We start from the raw sequence: 6,817 nt of genomic DNA, 5'->3' as shown, positions 1-6,817 counted from the left end.
TAGACAATGACTGACTCCCTGTTTATCAGGTGATGTGTCAGTGTAGTCAGTGACTGACTCCATGTTTATCAAGTGATGTGTCAGTGTAGACAATGACTGACTCCCTGTTTATCAGGTGATGTGTAAGTGTAGTCAGTGACTGACTCCATGTTTATCAGGTGATGTGTAAGTGTAGTCAGTGACTGACTCCATGTTTATCAGGTGATGTGTCAGTGTAGTCAGTGACTGACTCCATGTTTATCAGGTGATGTGTCAGTGTAGACAATGACTGACTCCCTGTTTATCAGGTGATGTGTAAGTGTAGTCAGTGACTGACTCCATGTTTATCAGGTGATGTGTCAGTGTAGTCAGTGACTGACTCCATGTTTATCAGGTGATGTGTAAGTGTAGTCAGTGACTGACTCCATGTTTATCAGGTGATGTGTCAGTGTAGTCAGTGACTGACTCCCTGTTTATCAGGTGATGTGTAAGTGTAGTCACTGACTGACTCCATGTTTATCAGGTGATGTGTCAGTGTAGACAATGACTGACTCCCTGTTTATCAGGTGATGTGTAAGTGTAGTCAGTGACTGACTCCATGTTTATCAGGTGATGTGTCAGTGTAGTCACTGACTGACTCCATGTTTATCAGGTGATGTGTCAGTGTAGTCACTGACTGACTCCATGTTTATCAGGTGATGTGTCAGTGTAGTCAGTGACTGACTCCCTGTTTATCAGGTGATGTGTCAGTGTAGTCAGTGACTGACTCCATGTTTATCAGGTGATGTGTAAGTGTAGTCACTGACTGACTCCATGTTTATCAGGTGATGTGTCAGTGTAGTCAGTGACTGACTCCCTGTTTATCAGGTGATGTGTAAGTGTAGTCAGTGACTGACTCCATGTTTATCAGGTGATGTGTCAGTGTAGTCACTGACTGACTCCATGTTTATCAGGTGATGTGTCAGTGTAGTCACTGACTGACTCCCTGTTTATCAAGTGATGTGTCAGTGTAGTCACTGACTGACTCCATGTTTATCAGGTGATGTGTCAGTGTAGTCACTGACTGACTCCATGTTTATCAGGTGATGTGTCAGTGTAGTCACTGACTGACTCCATGTTTATCAGGTGATGTGTCAGTGTAGTCAGTGACTGACTCCATGTTTATCAGGTGATGTGTCAGTGTAGTCAGTGACTGACTCCATGTTTATCAGGTGATGTGTCAGTGTAGTCAGTGACTGACTCCATGTTTATCAAGTGATGTGTCAGTGTAGACAATGACTGACTCCCTGTTTATCAGGTGATGTGTCAGTGTAGACAATGACTGACTCCCTGTTTATCAGGTGATGTGTCAGTGTAGTCAGTGACTGACTCCATGTTTATCAGGTGATGTGTAAGTGTAGTCAGTGACTGACTCCCTGTTTATCAGGTGATGTGTCAGTGTAGTCAGTGACTGACTCCATGTTTATCAGGTGATGTGTCAGTGTAGTCAGTGACTGACTCCATGTTTATCAGGTGATGTGTCAGTGTAGTCACTGACTGACTCCATGTTTATCAGGTGATGTGTCAGTGTAGTCAGTGACTGACTCCATGTTTATCAGGTGATGTGTCAGTGTAGTCACTGACTGACTCCATGTTTATCAGGTGATGTGTAAGTGTAGTCACTGACTGACTCCATGTTTATCAAGTGATGTGTCAGTGTAGTCAGTGACTGACTCCCTGTTTATCAGGTGATGTGTCAGTGTAGTCACTGACTGACTCCATGTTTATCAAGTGATGTGTAAGTGTAGTCAGTGACTGACTCCCTGTTTATCAGGTGATGTGTCAGTGTAGTCAGGATGTGTCATGTGTCAGTGACTGACTCCCATGTTTATCAGGTGATGTGTCAGTGTAGTCAGTGACTGACTCCCTGTTTATCAGGTGATGTGTCAGTGTAGTCAGTGACTGACTCCATGTTTATCAGGTGATGTGTCAGTGTAGTCACTGACTGACTCCATGTTTATCAGGTGATGTGTCAGTGTAGTCAGTGACTGACTCCATGTTTATCAGGTGATGTGTCAGTGTAGTCACTGACTGACTCCATGTTTATCAAGTGATGTGTCAGTGTAGTCAGTGACTGACTCCATGTTTATCAGGTGATGTGTCAGTGTAGTCAGTGACTGACTCCATGTTTATCAGGTGATGTGTAAGTGTAGTCAGTGACTGACTCCATGTTTATCAGGTGATGTGTCAGTGTAGTCACTGACTGACTCCATGTTTATCAGGTGATGTGTAAGTGTATGTTTATCAGGTGATGTGTAAGTGTAGTCAGTGACTGACTCCCTGTTTATCAGGTGATGTGTAAGTGTAGTCAGTGACTGACTCCATGTTTATCAGGTGATGTGTAAGTGTAGTCAGTGACTGACTCCCTGTTTATCAGGTGATGTGTCAGTGTAGTCAGTGACTGACTCCCTGTTTATCAGGTGACTGACTCCCTGTTTATCAGGTGATGTGTCAGTGTAGTCAGTGACTGATCAGGTGATGTGTCTCCCTGTTTATCAGGTGATGTGTCAGTGTAGTCAGTGACTGACTCCCTGTTTATCAGGTGATGTGTCAGTGTAGTCATCAGGTGACTGACTCCTGACTGTTTATCAGGTGATGTGTCAGTGTAGTCAGTGACTGACTCAAGGTTTATCATGTGATGTGTAAGTGTATTAAGTGAATGACTCGATGTTTATCAGGTGATGTGTCAGTGTAGTCAGTGACTGACTCCATGTTTATCAGGTGATGTGTCAGTGTAGTCAGTGACTGACTCCATGTTTATCAGGTGATGTGTCAGTGTAGTCAGTGACTGACTCCCTGTTTATCAGGTGATGTGTCAGTGTAGTCACTGACTGACTCCCTGTTTATCAGGTGATGTGTCAGTGTAGTCAGTGACTGACTCCCTGTTTATCAGGTGATGTGTCAGTGTAGTCAGTGACTGACTCCCTGTTTATCAGGTGATGTGTCAGTGTAGTCAGTGACTGACTCCATGTTTATCAGGTGATGTGTCAGTGTAGTCAGTGACTGACTCCATGTTTATCAGGTGATGTGTCAGTGTAGTCAGTGACTGACTCCATGTTTATCAGGTGATGTGTCAGTGTAGTCAGTGACTGACTCCCTGTTTATCAGGTGATGTGTCAGTGTAGTCAATGACTGACTCCATGTTTATCAGGTGATGTGTAAGTGTAGTCAGTGACTGACTCCATGTTTATCAGGTGATGTGTCAGTGTAGTCAGTGACTGACTCCATGTTTATCAGGTGATGTGTCAGTGTAGTCAGTGACTGACTCCATGTTTATCAGGTGATGTGTCAGTGTAGTCAGTGACTGACTCCCTGTTTATCAGGTGATGTGTCAGTGTAGTCAGTGACTGACTCCATGTTTATCAGGTGATGTGTCAGTGTAGTCAGTGACTGACTCCCTGTTTATCAGGTGATGTGTCAGTGTAGTCAGTGACTGACTCCCTGTTTATCAGGTGATGTGTCAGTGTAGTCAGTGACTGACTCCCTGTTTATCAGGTGATGTGTAAGTGTAGTCAGTGACTGACTCCATGTTTATCAGGTGATGTGTCAGTGTAGTCAGTGACTGACTCCCTGTTTATCAGGTGATGTGTCAGTGTAGTCAGTGACTGACTCCCTGTTTATCAGGTGATGTGTCAGTGTAGTCAGTGACTGACTCCCTGTTTATCAGGTGATGTGTTGTACTGACTGACTGTTTATCAGATGTGTCAGTGTAGTCAGTGACTGACTCCATGTTTATCAGGTGATGTGTCAGTGTAGACAATGACTGACTCCCTGTTTATCAGGTGATGTGTCAGTGTAGTCAGTGACTGACTCCCTGTTTATCAGGTGATGTGTCAGTGTAGTCAGTGACTCCCTGTTTATCAGGTGATGTGTCCAGTGTTTATCAGGTGATGTGTCAGTGTAGTCAGTGACTGACTCCATGTTTATCAGGTGATGTGTCAGTGTAGTCAGTGACTGACTCCCTGTTTATCAGGTGACTGTCAGTGTAGTCAGTGTTTTTATCAGGTGATGTGTCAGTGTAGTCAGTGACTGACTCCATGTTTATCAGGTGACTGTGTGATGTGTCAGTGTTTATCAGTTTATCAGGTGATGTGTCAGTGTAGTCAGTGACTGACTCCATGTTTATCAGGTGATGTGTCAGTGTAGTCAGTGACTGACTCCATGTTTATCAGGTGATGTGTCAGTGTAGTCAGGTGATGTGTAAGTGTAGTCTGACTGACTCCCTGTTTACTCCATGTTTATCAGGTGATGTGTCAGTGTAGTCAGTGACTGACTCCATGTTTATCATGATGTGTCAGTGTAGTCAGTGACTGACTCCATGTTTATCAGGTGATGTGTCAGTGTAGTCAGTGACTGACTCCATGTCTATCAGGTGATGTGTCAGTGTAGTCAGTGACTGACTCCATGTTTATCAGGTGATGTGTCAGTGTAGTCAGTGACTGACTCCATGTTTATCAGGTGATGTGTAAGTGTAGTCAGTGACTGACTCCATGTTTATCAGGTGACGTGTCAGTGTAGTCAGTGACTGACTCCATGTTTATCAGGTGATGTGTCAGTGTAGTCAGTGACTGACTCCATGTTTATCAGGTGATGTGTCAGTGTAGTCAGTGACTGACTCCATGTTTATCAGGTGATGTGTCAGTGTAGTCAGTGACTGACTCCATGTTTATCAGGTGATGTGTCAGTGTAGTCAGTGACTGACTCCATGTTTATCAGGTGATGTGTCAGTGTAGTCAGTGACTGACTCCATGTTTATCAGGTGATGTGTCAGTGTAGTCAGTGACTGACTCCATGTTTATCAGGTGATGTGTCAGTGTAGTCAGTGACTGACTCCATGTTTATCAGGTGATGTGTCAGTGTAGTCAGTGACTGACTCCATGTTTATCAGGTGATGTGTCTGTAGTCAGTGACTGACTCCATGTTTATCAGGTGATGTGTCAGTGTAGTCAGTGACTGACTCCCTGTTTATCAGGTGATGTGTCAGTGTAGTCAGTGACTGACTCCCTGTTTATCAGGTGATGTGTCAGTGTAGTCAGTGACTGACTCAATATATCGATTTATCGATTACAGTTGATGATTGACATTCTGCCTCACGCATCGTCCATGGACTAATTCCTTTTAAACAAATAATTTGAAGAGTGTTAGTGTTTCCGTTAACAGATGTATCGGGTATCGTTTCGGTGAAAACTCCAGCACATAACACAAAACCAAAGTTATCATTACGTTTTATAAAATCGTTTTCGATATTTATCATTATTTCTATACTTTCAACAATGAGGAAGTGTTACAGAAATAGAGAGAAAAATATTATAATTCTAGAAATATTGAAAGAAGGGAACACGCATTCACACGTACCCACACACTTACATAAAAAGCACACATACAGTATGCACAAGAGTAAGCACACACTAACACACGTTGACACACGTACGTTATAGTCTGTTACACAATTACAGATAAATCACATTTCAAAGACACGTTACTTGTATGTTCGTTTTATGACAAGATGTATGAATCATGTAATAAATTCTGACACGTAACTATATAATATAGATATTACTTCACTCATGCAATGATATAGTGTAAGCTTAAATAATCACATACAAATCTATTATAGACATTGCTTGTTTGTGAGTGACTGAGCTCTAACTAGCAAAAATCAAATCTAAAAAGACCGCTGTATTAAAGGATTGAAGTAATAACGACAATCCAGGTTATCTCAGGATGTCTTTGTCCATATAACCACAATGGTGACATAACACATATATTTATTGTCACACATTTACACACACAGTGGGGTAATTTTCTGAATGTGTAGATTATATTATAGAAAAATGATTTCCATACGGCAAATAATTGTTTTGTTGTAATGTAAAGCATGATGCGAGATATGTCCGTACAACTGCTGCTTATGCTGGCACATAGATTAACCTGTTCAAAAATTCTTACATGTTTGACTAAAGACTTCCATTACCATTTGACGGAGAAAATGACAGAGAAAATTCGAAGAGACGTATCTCACGTGTTAAAAACAGCCAACTTCTCCACCATACATGTATCACGTTTTCTTTATACTGATATATAAATCAGAACCACACGATTAGAGATGTATACATGTTTGTTCTTATGCTGAAATCTTACTTTTAATAAAATAAAATTCTGGGTTTTTTTCCTAACAGAAGTGTGACAGTGTGTTATACATAAGAAATGTACCATCTACATTATATTGAAATCAAAATCCATCATATTTGCATAGATTTTAACAAAGGAACGCAACGGAATTAATTTTTTTCCCCAAATATTGAAATTCAACTTTCTTTTTCCTCGTGTTTGGGAAAACGCTCGACATTTTATAGAATCCATTGTAATATATTGAATGTGAAATAGTACTATACACATTTCTTCTCGGTGTTCTCTGTAAGGTTTGAATAATATATATAAATAACAGAAATATGCTAATTTCGGACTTTCTTTTATATCATACTGGTATAAAGATTCTGTTTTAATTCCGTGACTTGTTTCAACAGGATATCAAAACACCATTTATCGTGTAATCACAACACTTTGAGACACAGACAAATAATATCTATATATGTAACGATTTGGAAATGTTTACAAAATGTTACAAAAACTAAAAGAAGTCAACAAACTACATACTACTTCTGTAACTCGACTTTTAAGCATTTACTAAATTATTATTGTATATTTTCCAATAACATACATTTACGCTTTCAGATAGAGAAAACATATGGAACTTGAAAAGAAAATGATTTGATCCGTAAATCGGAAAGAAAATCTT

Source organism: Ylistrum balloti, unplaced genomic scaffold (genome assembly GCF_031769215.1).
Source record: "Ylistrum balloti isolate Yb309-2 unplaced genomic scaffold, AGI_CSIRO_Ybal_v1 Utg370344, whole genome shotgun sequence".
NCBI classification, from domain to species: domain Eukaryota; kingdom Metazoa; phylum Mollusca; class Bivalvia; order Pectinida; family Pectinidae; genus Ylistrum; species Ylistrum balloti.
This window is presented reverse-complemented; position numbering follows the sequence as displayed.